The sequence below is a fragment of the Scomber japonicus genome, chromosome 8 (genome assembly GCF_027409825.1).
Source record: "Scomber japonicus isolate fScoJap1 chromosome 8, fScoJap1.pri, whole genome shotgun sequence".
In the NCBI taxonomy this organism is placed as follows: domain Eukaryota; kingdom Metazoa; phylum Chordata; class Actinopteri; order Scombriformes; family Scombridae; genus Scomber; species Scomber japonicus.
Window position 1 is genome coordinate 22,429,842 of NC_070585.1, and position 19,180 is coordinate 22,449,021.

Consider the following 19,180-nt stretch of genomic DNA (forward strand, 5'->3'; position numbering starts at 1 on the left):
AGCCTGGTTGTGCGTGTTTGTGTAAGTGTGAACAGTATATGTAAGTGTTTCCACTGACTTTTTCTCCAGAGCAGCAATAGCAGCCCTTTTAATGAAAGCTGCATTACTGAGATGTCACATCATAAAAAAAGATTACTGGTCAAATCTCTAATAACAGTCAATATCCCACTAAAGGGCTTTTTCTATATATGTCCCAAGAGCTTCTTCTTACTTGATTTAGCCTCTAAACCCTCCATACTCTTTCCCAGATTTAAATGATTCTCCTTAAATCGTCTTTATTTTGGCCATGTTCACTTTCATTTCCTTTTGAGCAGACATCAAATTTTGCTACATCCTCTCAGTTATTGGAGTTCAGGCTTCTGATTTAAACATCTCATTCAAGCTTACTCCAATGATTCAAACAGGACTCAGGCATGAAGAGTAGTGACACATACACACACAAAAATCACAAATAACAAAATGAAACATGCTTTTTATTGAAAGAAACATACTACAGTACGGTTGTATATGTGCATTACTAGCTCCTGAGCTTCGGTAGTGTTAATTTCAGGGATTAGTTGTTGAGTTATCAGATCGGCATACATTGCTCTTTCCCATGAAGGCAAAAACCTCTTACATAGAAAACAGAATACGCTGTTGATGTGTGTGTAATTGCTTACAAGGTTATAAACATGAGTGACTTCTTACAAGGCAGTTCAGATGTCTCACATGAACATTAGTCAACTACTATATGTACTATATACAGTGTCTGAAACTATCTTATTGATTGACCTGCTAAGTGGACTGATAGATGAAAAAATCTACCAACCAAGCAGATTTTTGTGAATTAAAGCTACCCTTACCTTTGTTACATTTTTACACGTTTTTTTGTTTATGTTAAAATGCTATTAATAAGGTAAGGGCACTCTAAAATGTTGAGAGATCCACCAGACATAGAAACTCATCATTATTCCATTCTCATAATATTCTGTGAAAACCGAGCGACCTGCCTGTTTTCCCCTTCCGCATTACATAATCGCGCGTGCACCCCCACCCGGAAGAGAGTCTGTTGTGGGTCCACGGCATTATAATACATCCATGATACACGGAGATAGCCGTAAACAGACAATAGCGACTGACAATGACCGACAAAAGCGGGCCATGGCTTCCACCTCCAGCCGCTCCCACGGGGAAAAATAAATCTATATCAGAAAACTATTGTAGTGCGCGTTCGCAGAGGCGGAGGGGAAGGGAGTGCGGGGGTGGGACATAGGAGGGAGGAGGGGTTGTTGCTGTTGAAGTTTTTTGTGTGTGAAATGCAAGAAAGGTACGAGTCACTTTAATGCACTAAACTATTTTGACTTTGTATCAAAAAGTAGACTAGTAGGAATGTCAGCATGCTTTAAGTAATTCATTTGCCTATATGGTACACTGTAACAGGACAAAGAAGTCATTTCCTTTACTCCATCTTGCCATATATTGTAATACGTGTGAGAGGTCGATTGATATTTACAAGCTTGTTTATGTTTATTATTTGGGGTATTTCCCTGTTTTAAATGTTTAATATTGGTTATCATGGATCCCACAATTTATTTTTGAGTATAATTCAATTTAATTCACTTAATAGGTTCTGGATGCAGGGTTCTTTATGCAGTATTAATGTTTATGGATGTGTTTTACAGTATGGCTTTTGAGTAAGGCATTTTGTAGCAGAAGTAGTAGAACAACAGCTTCCTCTGTTTTTATTCTTGCATGTTGCAGTAGTTAGCACAATGCTAGTGGGCAGTATATCTTGTTCGTGAATGTGTGAGGAAATGTGTTTGGCAGTTATTGTACAATTTTACTGCTCACAAACTAGACACGTGAGCCCTGTTTTGCCGTTAAATACTGGAGACTCATGGTGATTTGCTGGCTGTCCAAAAGAACATACATTACATCTCCAGTTTACGGCTATAGAGATAGATAGAATAGAACTTTTATTCATAATCAACATCTCAACTTTGAGGTTTAGTTTACATGAACCAGTTTGTCCCATCGCAGACGTATTTCAAGCTCAGACATTAGCGAGTTTGGTTTTGAGTTGTTCAGTTCCAGCTGAGATGTAGATTATGGATCTAGGAGCTAGAGGGTGGAATCCTGACCCAAGCCCAACAGGACCCGTTGGGACCTGATAGAAATATGCAGCCACGCTAATAGAAACTCCCTCACATGGCCATGCATTTATTCTTTGAGTGTATTCACCTCCCATCTGCTATACTGCAGGATTGTATAAGGCACTTTCGATCGCTGACTCTTCATATCCTTGGTTTGAATAATATTAACAGCATTATGTCTTTTGATATATTTCCAGATAAGCTGCCACTCTTGCTTTGTTGTTATCACTGCATTTAAGTAACACTGTAGCATTAGTTTGTCCTCAATAAATAGACAATTACTGCTGTTACATGATCATGTTCAGACAAACTACAGTACGCACCATGCATAAGCTATTCAATATGCATTTCATTATAGCATGAAATTACTGTGTATCTGCACACTATTACTGTATTTAAAAAAACAATGAGTACATTGTGAGAAAATGAACAGAGTAAGAAACTGACGGATTGCTTAAAAGAAAGAAAGGAGAGGGGGAATGAAAAGCACCTTTCTTGCTGGGCTTTGGCCAATGAGTGTGTCCTCTCCCATTACTCTCACACAGCGCAATATGCAGGTCAGTCAGGTGATAATGAATGCTCTGTCTGATACTTGGCCTTTCTCCCTCCCTCCTGTTCATCTGGTGTGCTCTGTCTGTTGTATCCTCTGTCTTTCTTCACCCCTGTATATTGCAGAGTTTTCTACAGTATCTAGTATATTTGCCTTTAGACGGTTTAATTATCTAGCAATTTCTTCACCCTCAATTCAAGAGCGCCGGGCAGTTTAAAAGTGTCTCAGGTTAGTTTGTGAGACAATGAAGATGTAAAGAGTTTCTGTTGCGTTCTTTATTAATTAAAGAATGACTTAAGCCCATTCTGTTCACTGGAATCTAATTTTGTCAGGTTTATATGAACAAAAAGAAAGGACACCTTTTGTTGATAGATCATTTGCTTTAGTCCCCACAGTACGCACAGGATTGGATGAACTAATCAAATTCTGTGCACACCATCCCCCACTGCACGACCGTCTGCAATAAGAGGGGATTCAATCCTGCATTCAGCCAGCGTTTCAAAAAGATATGTGATGCTGGGTTCAAGGTTTAAAACACTGACATTTCTAGGAAACCATGAAATACAAATGAAATCAATTATAAAAATCTTTTGTTTTGTTAGTTGTGTTGTAGTTTTCTTTAAATTGAGTGGCTACCAATTGTAACTGCTGATTCACTGTTGTATTAGGTGAATATTTAGAGATAACACGTTGTTTTTCATTGGAACGGTTAAAAATAAATATACTGGAAGATACATATAACATCATCTGTAAAGGGTCGGATGTTACTGATGTTTGTAGCCAGAAACATTTTGTAGTGTGTAGCATCAAATATTTGATGACAGTCCATCAATGCTTGTTACTGGCTTCTGTCATGTTAAGAGATTCACAGTGGCAGCACATACAGTACAAAGAGTATTTCAGTAAAATATGATTGAAATGCTGCTTGTCAGGGCTTTTACCCATAAAAACATGAATGCACATGAGGCTTAAATAACATGCTGAAAAGTGAGATTGGCAGTGAGGTATATAGTGTGTGGTCTCCATTATTTTAGGCTTTTGTGCTTGACCATTGTGTCACAATGTTGTGTAACATGCATTACTGTATCAGTGATGACAGACATAAAAAGGTTATTGCATTTTTAAGGACAATAGGGATATTCCACAGTGACTGTTTTGGCATCTTCCCTTGACCCACATTTACAGTTACTGTTCATTTGGTATTCCAATTGTCTACATATTTCACTATCTCAGTCATCTGAGGAGAGATGACCAATACTATGACTAATACTTGGCAACACTTTGAAGACCAAACTTGAAGGAAAACAGGTCAGCAGCATGTAAGAAAATAAATAAGTGATATGTTCTCTAGTGTTCTGAAACACAAAATGTTCTACCTCAAGCTAACCAAAGTGTCTTTATCCCATATTCTTTACCATGCAATTACCTGTTCTGTTTAGTTAATGATGATCAGGGACCACTTTTGATACCTGTTTAAGGTTGATGGTACATTTGGTACCAGGAATCACAACTGGCTTACTGTACAACACAGCCATAATTCACTGCAGTGCCCACTTGCTCACATTAAATTTATTTTACTTGTATCAGAGGACTTTCAGCATTTTAATGCCATCACCTCTTCTTGTGGTTATATTGGTGGCAGTGCACGAGTGGTGTTTGAGTCAAGTGATTCTTCCGGCTGTGAGTAATGGTGGGGCAGCAAGTGCTGTTAGCAACATTCCAACACTGGAAAGGGGTTAACAGTTGTTTTGCACTCTGTTTGAGACCAATTTCCATCAATATTCATGCTCGGGAAAAATTCTCTCGAGGTAGGTATGGCCTCCTTTTGGATTTAGCCTAATCCAGTTTCCACAACAGATGCTGCTGTCACCAAAGCACCTACAGTAACTCCCTTCTCTCACATCATGAAAACTATAGCAAACATGGATCTGCAACTCTGAACACTGCAGCTCCAGTTACCTTTTTATGGTGCCTTGTCACTCCCCCACAACTCATTAAATTCACCCAAGGAATACACCAGTACGTGAACTGGGACACTGTGAAGCTCTGTTAATGAGGTGTGACTTAAGATGGGGAGTCACCTCAACCTTTTCTGTCCGGATGATCATCTGCTAACCATCAGTCAGGGGACAGAGATGTGAGAAAAGGAGGGGAGGAGGACAGGAAAGGATAGGTAATTAGAAAGGGAAGGATTAAGGAAGATGGAGGTCAAAGATAACTAGCAAGACCCCAAAAGACGGCAATGTCGCCTATCTTTGGGACAGATTTCAGTGCTGGCTGCCTTCCTGCATTGAGGGCAGTGAAGTTAATGACATTTTTCACTTGTGCCTGAGCTACAAACACACCATTCATTGATCTCAAAATGGATGACACCAAATACCACTGCAGTCACTTTAAACTGATAGGCTTTCCACTGAGCAGAACCTTTTTAAATATCATCCTCTCTGCCTCTCTGAAGGCCTCGTGGAACAGCTCCCTGAACCCTGTTGTTTGACTGGAAAAGGCATATTGATACAACACAGTGCGCTCTTACCAAGTGAAGACAGGACTGTGTGATTTGGCAAATGACTTGATAAAGGCAGACAAACATTGCCAACATGGGACAAATATCTATAAATGTTGTTTAGTGAAAGGGGAAATATTGATTAAAATACATTTCAGTCAAGAAAAAGTCTATGCCTCTCAAAGCTGCTGTTAAAATTTTATGATAGTTGTCAATGAGGCTCAGCTTCCATTTAATATGCAGTAATTGAATTTGAATTATTCATTGTATTAGAGATTTCCTTCTTAACAAAACAGATGCACTGAGCAACAGATTAGAACTAACTGGGTCAGCTGTTATATATTTCTGCTATAATATGTGAAACGAAGACAAACTGGACAATATGGTCTCAGCGTAGTCTTCTTGTCCATTTTTTTAAAAAAGAAATGATGAAATCTTTCAGCCAGAATTACTTATTTCACCCCACTTTCAAGTCAGACAGTTTATTTGACTAAAGAGGGCTGTAATATTGCCAACATGCACGTTCTCATGCAAACCATAAAAGCAAACGAAGGCAGCTTTCATCTGCAGAGGCACAGAGTCAAATTAGTGTTTGATTTGAATGTTTTGCTACACTAAGCAGGCCACAGAAAGAACATCATTGTTAAAAAAAATCAAGACATCAGACAAACATCATTCCCTGGGGACACTGAAATTGAACGAGAGCATGCATTGGCTGTTACTCATTACTACTGGCTGACAGAGGTAATTGAATTCTGCCTGGAAAACATTCAGTTTATTTATGACACGACTTTTCTGGTGAAAAGGTGGACAGTGAAAATGGCCGCCATCAATTGGTGGCTTTGCATTTTTATATGTCCCTAAATGCAGATGATAAATAACTCCTGACTGATACTGTGTTTGTGCCTGTTAATGCTGAGTGTCTTTTTAAAGGTGCAGTGTGCAGGATTTAGTGGCAGAAATGGAATATAATATTCATATATGTTTTAATTAGTGTTTAATCATGTGAAACTAATAATTACCTTAGAATGAACCCTTTATGTCTTCTTAGGTAGTGGGTCGCTTTTCATGGAGCCCGCCATGCTGCACCGCCATGTTTCTACAGCAGCCCTGAATGAACAAACCAGCCTTTGGTGGTCTTCATGAGTTTTTAGACCACCTTAAGTGTCAACCTTGCTGCTAGATGCCACTATATCCTACAGACTGCACCTATAAAATCTGATGCATATGTTTCTAATCTAATCTATTTCACAGAGTATGTGAGGCAGTGTATACAGCCATGTCCATCCCGTATTTTTAAAAGGCTTGGCTGTCATCCAAATGTTTCAGGAACAGGTCCTCATATTATTGTGTGATGTTTGTGAAATCTTCTAAGTATTGTCACTGTAACTTTGCCTGAATAATAGATTTTGGACTAGGGCTGGCCGAAATGGGTCACAATCAAATATCACAATATTTTTGACCAAATATCTTGATTTTAGGGACAACATATCGCTGCAATGAGATTTTTGATAAATAATCATCAGTAATTAGGATATAGTGACTAAGTGGATAAAGGCAGATAATAGAATAGTCTGTTAAGCTCAGAAAATTACATTTTTACTGTCATGCCACCTTTAAAAGAAAGACACTTATTCCATATCACAATATTAAGATATTCAAAATCTAAGACGATATCTATGAAATCATCAATCAATCATGATATCGATATAATATTGATTTATTGCCCAACCCTATTTTGTGAAACAAATACATTTCACCTTGATTAGTCCTTTAGACAGGCAGTCAGTCTATCCAGATTCTGTTTAAATTGTACCTGCAGAGGGAAGCTGTTTGATGATGTGATCCTTTAAGTCTTATCTCCATAATTGAGATAAATCTTATTATATTAATACAATAATAATTATCCTTCAGGAATGGCCGATGGTAAATATGCAGTCAATTTTCTCCAGGAAATAACAGTGCATACTGAGCAAACAGCAATGTTTGCCCAAGACAAAAACCTGGTGTATTTCTCCAAATCAGTCAAAGCTGTTTATAGAGTCACCACAGACAACATTTGCTGACAGTAAATGGAAAACACAGAATAGTAAGTTACTGTCATAACTATACTATGTATCAGTCCAGCACCTTGTTTGTAGAATAGCTTTCTTCTGACATCACTGTAGACTGGAAATTGAGCAATTTTGACTTTTGGAAAACAGGAATGGCACTCTGGCCTTTGGTAAATACTTTTATTTACCTTTGAAATTATTTTGTGATGGCAGTGGAAACAGACTTATTGGTGGGGCAGAGGAGAAAATAATTTGACCCAGCAGATATTTTCTAAATATGTCCAGGTCCTTTTGACCTGAACCATGCAACCTCAATTTCAGTCTGTATGCATGCATGTATGAATGTATGAATGTGTGTGTGTGTGTGTGTGTGAGTGTGAGTGTGAGTATCTGTTTGTGTGACTGTGTGTGTGAACAAATGCTCAGGAAAATGGTTTCTTATTCTCACAGAAATTTAGAACGTATCAAGTGAAATTGTTCCTATAACAAGCACACCGCTTTTGTCAGCTTGAATTAAATTAAACCTTTTTGACATGCTGTTACCATTAGACGTTAAACTAATACTAACATTGAACAGGTGTCTCCTCCTGAAGCCAGCCAGAAGCAGACTGAAGGCAGTTTATGATATCTAGGATCAACCACTTGGCTGACCACTACATTGATTCTTCTCATAGTATTCTCACTCACAATTTTTCATGTCTTTGTACACAGCTTGTGTCTAATTATAGAGGCATAATGGTGTTTGCTCTGCTGTATTCCTTGTGTAATTAATCTTTTGGCTGCGTGTTGATCAAACCAACAGTGTTTACGTTCTCAGAAGTCATTTTTAACATTTATTGTTGACAGCACGACCACAGGAGTGCAGAAATACTGCTTTTTTGGTGTATATTTATCAGACACATCTGTCACTATATGAGAAACACTTTCACAGTGTGAAACCTGGGCTGGCTAAATGCAGGTACTGTTGTATGTGAAGTGGGAAAACAAATACTGGTCATTGGACATCACAAGGTCTTACTACACCTATTCACTTGAATTCAGAGCAGCTCTTATAGAGACTACAGCTGCAACTAAGAGAGGAATCACACATATCTTTTATAAATGCCTTAATCACACCACACACACACACACACAACAACAACCCTGGACATGTACTCATTCACTATATTCATTATAAAATGTATCGATCTTTAGAGGATGACAGGAATACCTTTCATCGCAGTCTGTATGCTAAACACTGAATTGATGGTCTCCATGCTTCTCCTCCTACTCCAACTGGCAAGCTGCAGAATGACACCTTCAGAAAAGCACAGCAGCTGTCAAAAGTTCTGGAGGATCAGCTCGTTTTTCAGCATTTCTGCAGATCGGAAGATATTATAGAAATGATAGGGAAATGCAACATTTAACCAATTGTTGTTTGGACTTGAGAGCAGCGTGTTAAGTGTTAAGGGGCGCATTGGTTGCACCTCTCTCCACGAAAACGGCATCCTCAGCTTCTTGACAGCTCACCAGTGCCTGGGCTCGCATTTACAGCCGACTGCAAAAGAATACAAGCAGGTTTTTTTTTTTTTTTGTTGTTGATTTTTTTTTTTCCCTGTCAGCATTCACCGACATACACCCTCTTAGTCAAAAAAAAAACCCCCTTCGCATGAGAACCGGGCACGTCGTGAGGGCGGGCTTTGCCTGGCGTCGCTAAAAGGTCCCGCTTCGACTGGCTGCTCTCGTTGCAGTCCAGTCTGCCGAGCGGAGCGGAGCGGACTGACTGACTGAGGGAGAGAGAGAGAGAAAAAAAAAAGCAACCGTCTCCATTCAAGGATTTTACTTCGTACACTTCGTCCTACAGCAGGAGAGGACCGACGGGAATCGCACCTCGCCTTCTGTGGACAATGTTTCTCTTGCAGTACACAGGTACGCGTTTCAAGTTGTATTATCTTCTTGCTGTCACTGCATATGTTGACAGAGGAGATGTTATGTTATTTTTTGTTGTCTCCACACACACACACCACAGACTATCTGTAGTTGTGCTGCTGCAGGCTACAATGTATCACTGAAAGACAGTTATCGCACGAGTTATGCGGCGTTTGGCCACATTTGAGCCATCATTTCCACATTGTGTAATATAAGTTATAACAGCGAGCTAAGACATTTTTTTTCTTGCTGTGTTAAGTCCGTAATTATCGGGCGTATACCAGCTGTTGAGACCGCATAAGAAGAAGAGCGGTGCTCCGTCTATCCACTGTGCTATATTTGTTTTTTTTTAATATGTTTTATATTTGTCTAAGCGTTTGATGGTGATAGGTGATCAACAATAATTTCCTGTACACATTTTACACTTGTTTATCAGTACAATAGAGACGAGCGGTGGCTATTATCTTGACTGACACACGCCTACTGCAGCTGTTTATGGATGAAGTTTTCGGGATGGCTTTAATCCACGCTGACGCCGGATCACCGCTATTGAAATGCACATTTCTCACATGCTATTCAATACGGTTTCTATTATATTTGGGCAGCATAATCGTGCTTGGCGAGTCACATTGTAGTCGATAGGCCTATCATGCAGGGGCTTAGGGAGTTGTTTGCTTTCCAGACAGAAGTTGTTTGGTTTCTGTACTGCAACGTCCAACTGTTAACATTTCCGTGCCATTTATTCCCGAATCGCCACAATGCATAAATTGCTGCTTCTTTAAATGAGACATTTTCTGTGGGCTCACAGGATCTAATAAAGTGAGGATGCTGTCTGAACTGCTTACTCTGCTTTATCCTGGAACTCGTTTTTTCTCATAAACTCTGTTTATAGTCATGGTAGATTTACCTCAGATGTCTCACACATTTTTTTTGTTGCCTTAAGTGTTTATAATTGCTACTTTCCTAAAGCTCATAAAAGCAATGGCTTGTTAAAGATTAGTCTCATGCCATTAATTTGCAGTTTGTCATTGCAGCTGATACTGATTCAAATGGAGCCTGCTGGTTTCCCCACTTCATATTAGAATACTTCCTTTGGATACTTTTGGACTTTTAGCAATATGGTTATCAGTTATATTACTAAAGTAAGGTCTGCTCAAGTTTATAATGAAGCTTTAAGCTGATAAGTACAGTGATTTAGAAATTCACAATCAGTCAGGCATTCAAAATATACCATGTAGTCAAATAATGAGAAGTTAAGATCAAAAATGACATTGTGACCCGAAAAAAAGAAGCTGGTGATTTTGTCCAGCGGATGAAAATGTTTTTTGCCCTTCTCAGATTGGATGTTTTTTGTTTCTCTGTCACGCTGTTGTTTATCTTGCACAGACAGATCAGATCAGTTCTCTTCTCCTCTATTTCCTTCCCATCCAGAGGCACAAACATGCTTTGAATCAAAGTGAGTGAATAGAGGTCGAGTGCCTCCATCTGGACCACTGGGAAAGAAAAGGTCCATCAGGCCTTGTGACAGCCATTTACCTCCACACTGAGCTAGTCCTCTCTGATCAATCGGTGGAGCATCTTTAGATTGCCTTTAATGGTGTGAGGGAGGGGGGGGGCACTTTGCTTAGATCTGTCAGAGAGAGAGATTTAACGGTTGTACATAGAGTGCTTGAGAGGGAGCTTAAATATTTCAGCCCTCTTTGGCATACGATGATAGTGCTGCATAGCAAATTAAGGCTGGATACAGAGCGGACTACTGTACAATATAAGGAGATTTGGCAGCTTTGGAAACTCTCAAATTTTAATTGGTTGGTGTGTGACAATTTGTGGTTACTGAGTGGAATTCTCATGGCAGTAGCTGCTGAGGGAAAAAAGTGACAAAAGAAATGAAGCTATAAACAAAGTGGAAAATGAGTCATAGATTAACTGCTAGAGTTAAGTGAAACCAGCTACCTCAATGAGAGTCTGATTGGAGTTCAGCTTTATCTGTGAGACAGACCTCTGGAATTGGCAGAGGCAGCATTATGAATTGCATTGTTTTCTCAATTTATTCTATTGTCAATTAAATTTAGGAAGTAATGAAAAAAAAGTACACAATATTTTGCCAAGGTCCATAGTGATGTTTCCAAATGTCTTGTTTTGTCCGACCAACAGTCCAAACCACATACGTTTACTATCATGTGTATGACAAAGAAAATCATTAAATCCTCACATTTGAAAAGCTGGTAGCAGCTGAGCTTGTCAAAAGCATGAATAGATGCTCTGTGGAGTCCGTGATTCACTATGTGGAGTCCAGTGCATGTTTTCCGTAAGTTTAAAATAGCTGCTTGTGGATTTTGAAACTATTTGACTTTTGTGACTTGTTGAATCCCCCTAAGATAGTGTCTTACATCACTATTATTGAAGCAGTTTGCCACATTTAGACCACTGTATGCTCATGTCCAAGTGAACCAATTGAATGGATTTTTTTTTTAGCTGAAATGGCAGTGCTCTCCCACAAAAGGATGTTCTCAGATTCCCCTATTACAGCTCCTTGGCTGTTGCAACTTTGATCCCTGAATGCTCTTCAATCCTTCTCCCTGTAGATGTAGTCATATTGTTATGCTTATGAAGTTGTGATAAACCAGATTTATGTTGTACTTTGACATGTTCTGTTTACTATCACTGATTGCAGTAAATGATGGTGTTGACTACAGACAGAAATAAAGTTGTGATGAAATAACTGACATGTACAGAATATAATTGAATCCATCAATTTGAAGTTTCCTTCTGGCATATTTAGAGTATGAATTGGTAAGTTATTGGCACAATTGTGCTCAGTTGTTTTAATTAAGATATGCTATAAGAGAGTAGGTGGCATTATTGTCAGCCTATCATGTTGATGTGTTTTGACAGGTTTTACTTCAAGTTGTTCTTTTAGCTAATGAAAGATGAGCTTTGTGTTTTTCCATTCACCACCGCCCTTGTGTTCCCTGTAACAAATACTGTTGAAATTGGTACGGTATGTAGCACTCCATGTAAAGAAATCAGTAAAGCATATTTGTGGAGCGCATACAAATTTTAGCTGTTTTGGCCACAACAACCAACCATTCATTACAAAAGCTTTATAAATCTCCTGATGGGAAAACTATGTAGATGCTTCTTTTACAAGATGCTTGACTGCTTTTGTCAAGTCATTTCCCTTTCATGTGGTGCTGTCACTCGAGCACACCATCTGTTGGGATGATGTTTAAGACTGTTGGTATAATAACTTGATTGTTTCATTGCCTCACCACTCATCTTAAATCTCCGTAGCATGCTAATGTTGGGTAATGATTGCTGTTTATTCCTGTGTCTAATGCTCACTTGTATGTGCCCCCCAGAAATCCTATTTAACTTGGTCTAATTGTTAAGCTTTTGAATTACAACAGCAGTGTCAAAATTACTCTAAAATCTGTTCAGGTTGAAGGAAAGTCCCTGTGAGGATCAGCAGTGTTGGCAGCAGCAGCAGCAGTTCAACCTGCCATCGGGTATTGAGTCGCTAAGAGAGCTTGGCAACTTGAAGGCAACCAACTTGGGGGCTCTAACCATTTCACTGACAGAGCTCCCAATTTCTAATCACTCTCATGATAAGTAACCACACAGGGAACCTTTTAAATTGGAGCTATGGATTCTGCAACAGCACATTCAGGAGCTACATGAAAGATGAAGTGAGCCATCAGCCTTATTCTGCATTTGCTATATGCGAGCAGTGTGTGAGTTGGGATTGCAGCTGCAGTGCTGCTGTGTTAAACCCTACTGACAGTCCTTTTGAGCAGAAGAGAGAGGAGTTTGAAGATGCAGGATATTACTGTTCATCGGGGAATGTACACGCGAAGACTTCAGACTTCTACATTTGTGTCAACCCTATCTGTAATCTGCAGACCCATGGGTGTTGTAATAGACTAAAACAAATATCGGATGCCTGTATTCTACGTTTGACACTGATGACTTGCCATGTTGAATATGGAGCTCCTGTCACCTAAAAATAAGCATAGTTGTGTCCCTATCCATCTATCTAAGACACATCCACTTGAAAACATTAATTAACTTGTGCTGAATCAGGTCAGCCCTTTTATACCAGTAAACTATGATGCTGTTTTAAACTCAGCATGTCTTTTGACTCACCATTGGAAGAGGAACTTTTCCTGTTGTAAAACCTTGCTTTGTTGGACTTGGCAAAGGCTCACCATTATGAATGATATAATTCTGGGTCCTCAAGTTGCAGTTTATAAGCTCACTAACAGGAATGAATGGTGGCTCTAAAGGTTGAGCAAAACTGGTCTATTTGGGAGAAGAGCCACTCTTACTGTAGTGGTTGTTATCATTATCAGTAGTATTACCAGCATTTATTTGAATTCACAACACAACCTGCTCTCAAGGTAAAAACGTTTGGCACAGACTGATCTACCTTTTAAAAGTACTGTGTTTGGTTCCCAACTCTACGCTCATTAATTACTTTTTTTTTTGTTGATTATTATAAACCTTTTTTTCCATGGGCATTTTCCTAGATTAGTTTGTGCTGCTTAAGAAACTGCCTGAGGGGATTTTTATTGAGCCAGAATTCAGTCTGAACCTTATGAACTATATTATTTTTGCTGAGCAGCAAACTAATTAACTAACTATAAAATATTTTAATGATGTTTGTCATTATAGGATGCATTATCTTGGCTTCATGAGGCTAAAATTGTCTATTGTGGAAGGTTGTCTGCTTTGACACGATCAATTAGCGTTAATGTAAAATGTTAAACTAATCTTGTTCCAACCTAAAGCTGTTTGAACTTGCATTTTGCTGCTTATCCAAGAGGCTCAACTTTAAAAGTAGAACAGTGTAACGCTTGTATCAAAGACAAAATAAATTTAATACCAAACATTAAGTCCAGTCGCTAGGTTATTACACATATCCTATGGTCTGGATGACTAAGAATCATTGAAGACAGACTGTCAGCACTGACAGCCATGTTTGACTGACTTTATGACTCAAAAATAAGACAGCAGTGTCCCAGCTAACCTGCAGGACTTGTGCTTATGCAAGTGTTTTAGTAATGAGAGAATTCAAAGCACAGGCACAGCTGACACTATAATGTGCAGACATGCACTTGTAGCTGCGTCTCCTGTACTGTCCTCATCTCTATCTCTTAGTGTGTGGTAAAGGATAGAGGAGGACAACTCTCTGGGTGAAACAGTCATAGAAAGATGGTACCGACCAGGCAATGTGGCATTCTCCAGAGACAGAATGAACCGATGTTTTTAATTTCACTGTAGCATTTTTCTCTCATTCCAGCAGTGCCAAGAGAAGCAATTGAAAGTAGCACAACACATGGCATGATGAATCACCAGAGGGATGTAGGACACCACTGCTGTACTTCTCAGAAGTTACCTGCGTCCACTGCTGTTTCAGAGATTGTATTACAATACATTTCCAGCCTCAGCACTTGATGATAAATTGACCCACTAAATCTAACTTTTATGCACAGCAGAGGAAGGTCTATGTACTTTGTTGTTTCCCCTCTTCAAATGTAAGTATTGGCTATTGCATATACTGTAGATTTATTTGTGAGGAACCTAAATGTATTTCAGGAAATTACATGACATTTATTAGTTTTTCTGCTTTCTTAGTAATATTAGTGACCGTGAAGGAGTTGACGCTCTTTGCTGAAATCTGTTCTTCCAAACATTGATATGTTAAACATTTCTCCCTTAGAGAGAATGGAGAAAGCAGAAACTGTGGTTCAGTGGTTTGGACCGGAGAACAGGGGTGTCCAGAGATTGCTTGTCTGGAAAGCAGCCATCACTCTACTGTAATAGAGACTGAGAGCCCGGATTTATAAGGCTCTTACTTTAGGAAGAAGGAATGGCTTATAGGGGGAAAAAGAGGCATGAAAACAAAATGGTACCAGAATGGATGGACAGAGTGTAACAAAGAATGCATTATTAATAGAGTAGCAGAGGTTTTCTGTATGCTGTCTGTCTTATGGGGGCATTTTGCCTCTCAGTAAAGACTGAAAGAATGAAAGGCCTTTCATGGGTAGAATATGTCTGCAAGAATAATAACGTCATATTCTCAACCATCTTTACATGATAACTTAGCCTTCTGTGGAAAAAAAACAGGTAGAGTTACGGTAACCCAGGAATTTTCTATTTTGCATTTTCTGGTTAATTTTGTTTTGGCTGTACTATTTTCCTCTCCCCATTTTCCATTAATAAACTCAAACTCACAGATCCCCACTGTGCAGAACCTTTCACAGCGGAGGGAAAAAAAGTCCTATCTCAAATGTCATTGGAGCTACACTGAAAGGTTTGGTGTATAAGCTCAAAGGAAGCCCTGTACTTCAATGTTTACCGCACTGATCTTGGCTAAAGTCAGACCCACTGCTGGATAAATGCAAGGCTTTTTCTACACTCAGCACCTCTTACTGGCCAATATTAGTTTTGTAGCTTTTTCCCCACTTCTTTCTGAGGAATGGGAGGTCAGCAGTTATAGGAGGATGATACAACACCAGTGTAACATTTTGAACAGGGAATGAGGGTGTAGTTTTCAGCTGGGTTCTTTTAAAATATAGCTGTCTATTTTGGACCATTGGAATTCCATTTGAGGTCAGCATTTGGTGAACTTAAAAGCTCTCCCTGTGTCGTGGTCACGGCAAGTTGAATTGAGGACATCCGCATAGACGACCAGACACTTCCCTGTCCCAGTCTCTTACTGTGAACAACAAATAAATAGATAAATAAAATAATGTATGAAGTCCATTAGTTCTTGAAACGGCATGCAACTTTAATAATACATTCTTTACATCTGTAACCTTAGTTCTTACATAATACTACATATCCGCACAGAGTTTGGTGGATAGCCAACCCTAACCGTCATGACTTTGTTGAATCACTTTATTCATTCCAATTAAGCACCAGGTTACTGCAAAAAATTTGACTGATAAATGTCTACCTATTTCACAGTTTACTGTTCCATGAGTACTGAGTCTCAGCCAGCTGGCTATTTTCCTAATGAATGTCAAAAAAAAAAAAGTTTCCTCAATTGCAAGTCTACTCAGTGTAGATCCCCAAGTCTGACCAGTACACCATTAGTTTTGTTTTCTGTAAAAACACCCCAACATTCTTGCTTTTCATTAACCCTTGTTTAGGAAAGCAACACCAGTGGTTGTAGCCAAGGCTCAAATTACAGTTAACCCCCCAGGCAAGTGTCAGTGAACTTTCGAGGGCTAATGTGAAACAGGCACTCGGAGAAAATATTGAGGGGAAACTACAGCTGGAGCCAAGTTAAATGGCTGCTGCACCTGTTTGGCTGTTTTCCCTTTTGCATGCTTCACATAAAAAGTGAGGAAATGGCAGTGCACCTTTAGCACAACGTCACACGAAAATAGTTTTACTTAGTTAAATAAATGTTGAACAAGCACAGCTTTATTTCAGTTATTTTGATGCGATGCAGAACTGAGCTACCTCCTATTTCTGGGTTCATTTTCCTTCTATCTGCTTCTGTCAATATGCTACCTTAATAGACAACCCAGTCTCACAGCAGAACATATCACAATGTAGCCATCTCACAATTTGGGCTCATATATTGTGTTTTCAAGTGCGCCACAAATTGTAGGAATACAACATTTTGCTCGGCCACGTGCTGTAATATTAATTCAACAACCTTCTTGTCTTTATCATTTTTCTGTGAATATTCTGAGATGAGAAGAGATTTAGAAGAGCAGTAATATTGGTGACAGGCCGATGAGGTTACAATTAACAAGTGATTTGAGGTCGTTAACAACAAATGATCTGTGTGTGTGTGTTCACTGGACGTGCTCATTTTAATAGATTCATTTATAATTCCTGTGTATCTTATAACTTCACTGATATCTCATGTTTGGGGTCGCTCGTGTGTCTGCCGCTTGGAGTCATGTGCCTGGTTAAAAAAAAAAGAAACAGACGAAGGAGACGTACTTCCTGTAACCAAAACTCTTGTTTTTTGTCAATGAAGTGTCAGTGAAGGTGTGGGAGTGGGAGGGGGCAGCGGGGCGGAGGGGTTTCCTTATGGGTGCGCATGATGTCACTCGGGATTTCCCCGGTCATCCCGTTTTTGTCTTTAGTCCTCTCAACAATGACAGCTGATCTAAAAGCGGTTATGATGCGCAAAACATGAGATATCAGTGAAATTATAAGATACACAAGAATTATTAATGAATCTATTCATTAAAATGAGTATGTCCAGTGGAAAACACACACAGATCATTTGTTGTTAAATGTAACAAGACAAGAAAATGCATATTTCTCACTAGGAATGTCATCAAAACGCATTTTAATACAGAAACTATCTTAAAATATTACATTTTAGACTGAGAATTAAATGAATGGCAGCCATTTTATTTGTTTTTGCAGACAAAAACTTGAATGTCACGTGACATGAACGGAGTCCTATATAAAAGAATAGGGCAGAAAAAATGTAGCCATCTCACAATATATGAGCCCAAATTGTGAGATGGCTGCGTTTTGCACTGTGGACCATTGTAGCTGTGATAGGTTTTGCTGTGAGACTGGATTGCAACCGCTGTACACTATAGCACTATACTGAAATCCAAGCGTTTTATTATTCTGGAAAAGCATTAACATTGTAATGCTACTACTAGACTACTCCCAAAAAAATAAATTCAGTCATGCAAACAGCATATGTTCCTAGAAAAGGCAGAAAGATCTTAATTGCAGTTTTATTGTAGTTATAAAATAAAACTGCATTTATGAGGCATCTCAATGGTCTAGGGGTTGTAATCACCATGTCACCAGTTTGAGTCCAGATGGGGATCTTTGTTGCATGCCAGCGCCTCATCTCTGTATCCTCTTTCAATACTGCAGGAGTCACCTAACAAATACATGATTTTTTGAGACCGACAAAGATCTTGATGTTAGAGATTGAGGCTTTAAATAATCTGATAATGATATATTGATTGATTCTGAGTGAGATAAACCATCAGAAACAATTGAGCAATGTAAAGGTGGCCAAGATCAGTGGCTGGAAATCCCTTCCCTCAGCTCATTGCCTTGCATTATGTTTCTGCATCCTCTGCCAGCTAATCCTCTCAGCCTGTGTAGGTCCATACTTCTTTAAATATTCTTTGACCTCTACCTTTGTGTTTGTGCCAGCAAACTAAACTTTAGTTTTTGGCTTCCGACAGCATTTCCATCTTCCCTTATTGCTATACATCAAAATGATTATTTAGATGATGTGCCCTAGATGGTGAATATCATTCACCGTTGAGGCTGTGGCCTTAAGGACATATGCTGACAACAGCTGACTTAACATCATGACACTGAACACAGCCATTACAGGCAGGAAAGTAATTGGAATCACAAATCAGCCATGGCTCTGGGTTTATAGTGGCATTGGGTCATATTTCATGGACTGGTGGACAGTATGTCAGAGGAGGCTTGGTGGTAACGAGAAACTGGTGCAAGGGAGAGTCAGAGAAGCATCTGAATTCCCCTTGTGCCCCAGAAACTGATGAGGGCGAAAATTCACAGTTTAAAGAGTGGATCCTGAAAGCTGTATGCCCCAAACAAGGTCTTGTCAAATATTATAGCTCTAAAATAAAATGGACTGAAATGTGACCTTGCTTACTCATAACCCTTTTCTCTTAGTTTCTCTTGTGCCCTTTTTCTGCTTTGTTTGGAACTGCTACCCCCAACCAACTTATTTTATTCATATCTATTTCTTCCTGCCTCGTTGTTTTCTCCCTTGTAGACATGTACAGTTTCTCCTTAGTCACTGACAGGTCGATGATAAAGTGTGTATGTGTGTGTGTGTGTGTGTTTTGTGAAGCTGGGTAGGAGGAGAGGCTGAGGAGAATCCTCTTCCCATCTTCCACTCCAAGAGCTGAAGCATATTGCGGGTTCTCAGTCATGCTTTCTGTGCCTGCCCTAACAGAAGTCAGGGAGGTAGATCGATATGAAGATTAATTATTGTGTCCAAGTTGAGGGCTGTACCAACAACCTGCATTTTCAGGCCTCTAGTGAGTGT

The 19,180-nt window shown here is 39.2% G+C and overlaps 1 protein-coding gene across 1 annotated transcript in view; it reads left to right on the top strand.

The window, feature by feature from the left end:
• Positions 1-19,180, top strand: part of enox2 (ecto-NOX disulfide-thiol exchanger 2) — a 189,916-nt gene that overhangs the window by 41,728 nt on the left and 129,008 nt on the right. The gene's annotated exons all lie outside the window — the stretch shown is intronic.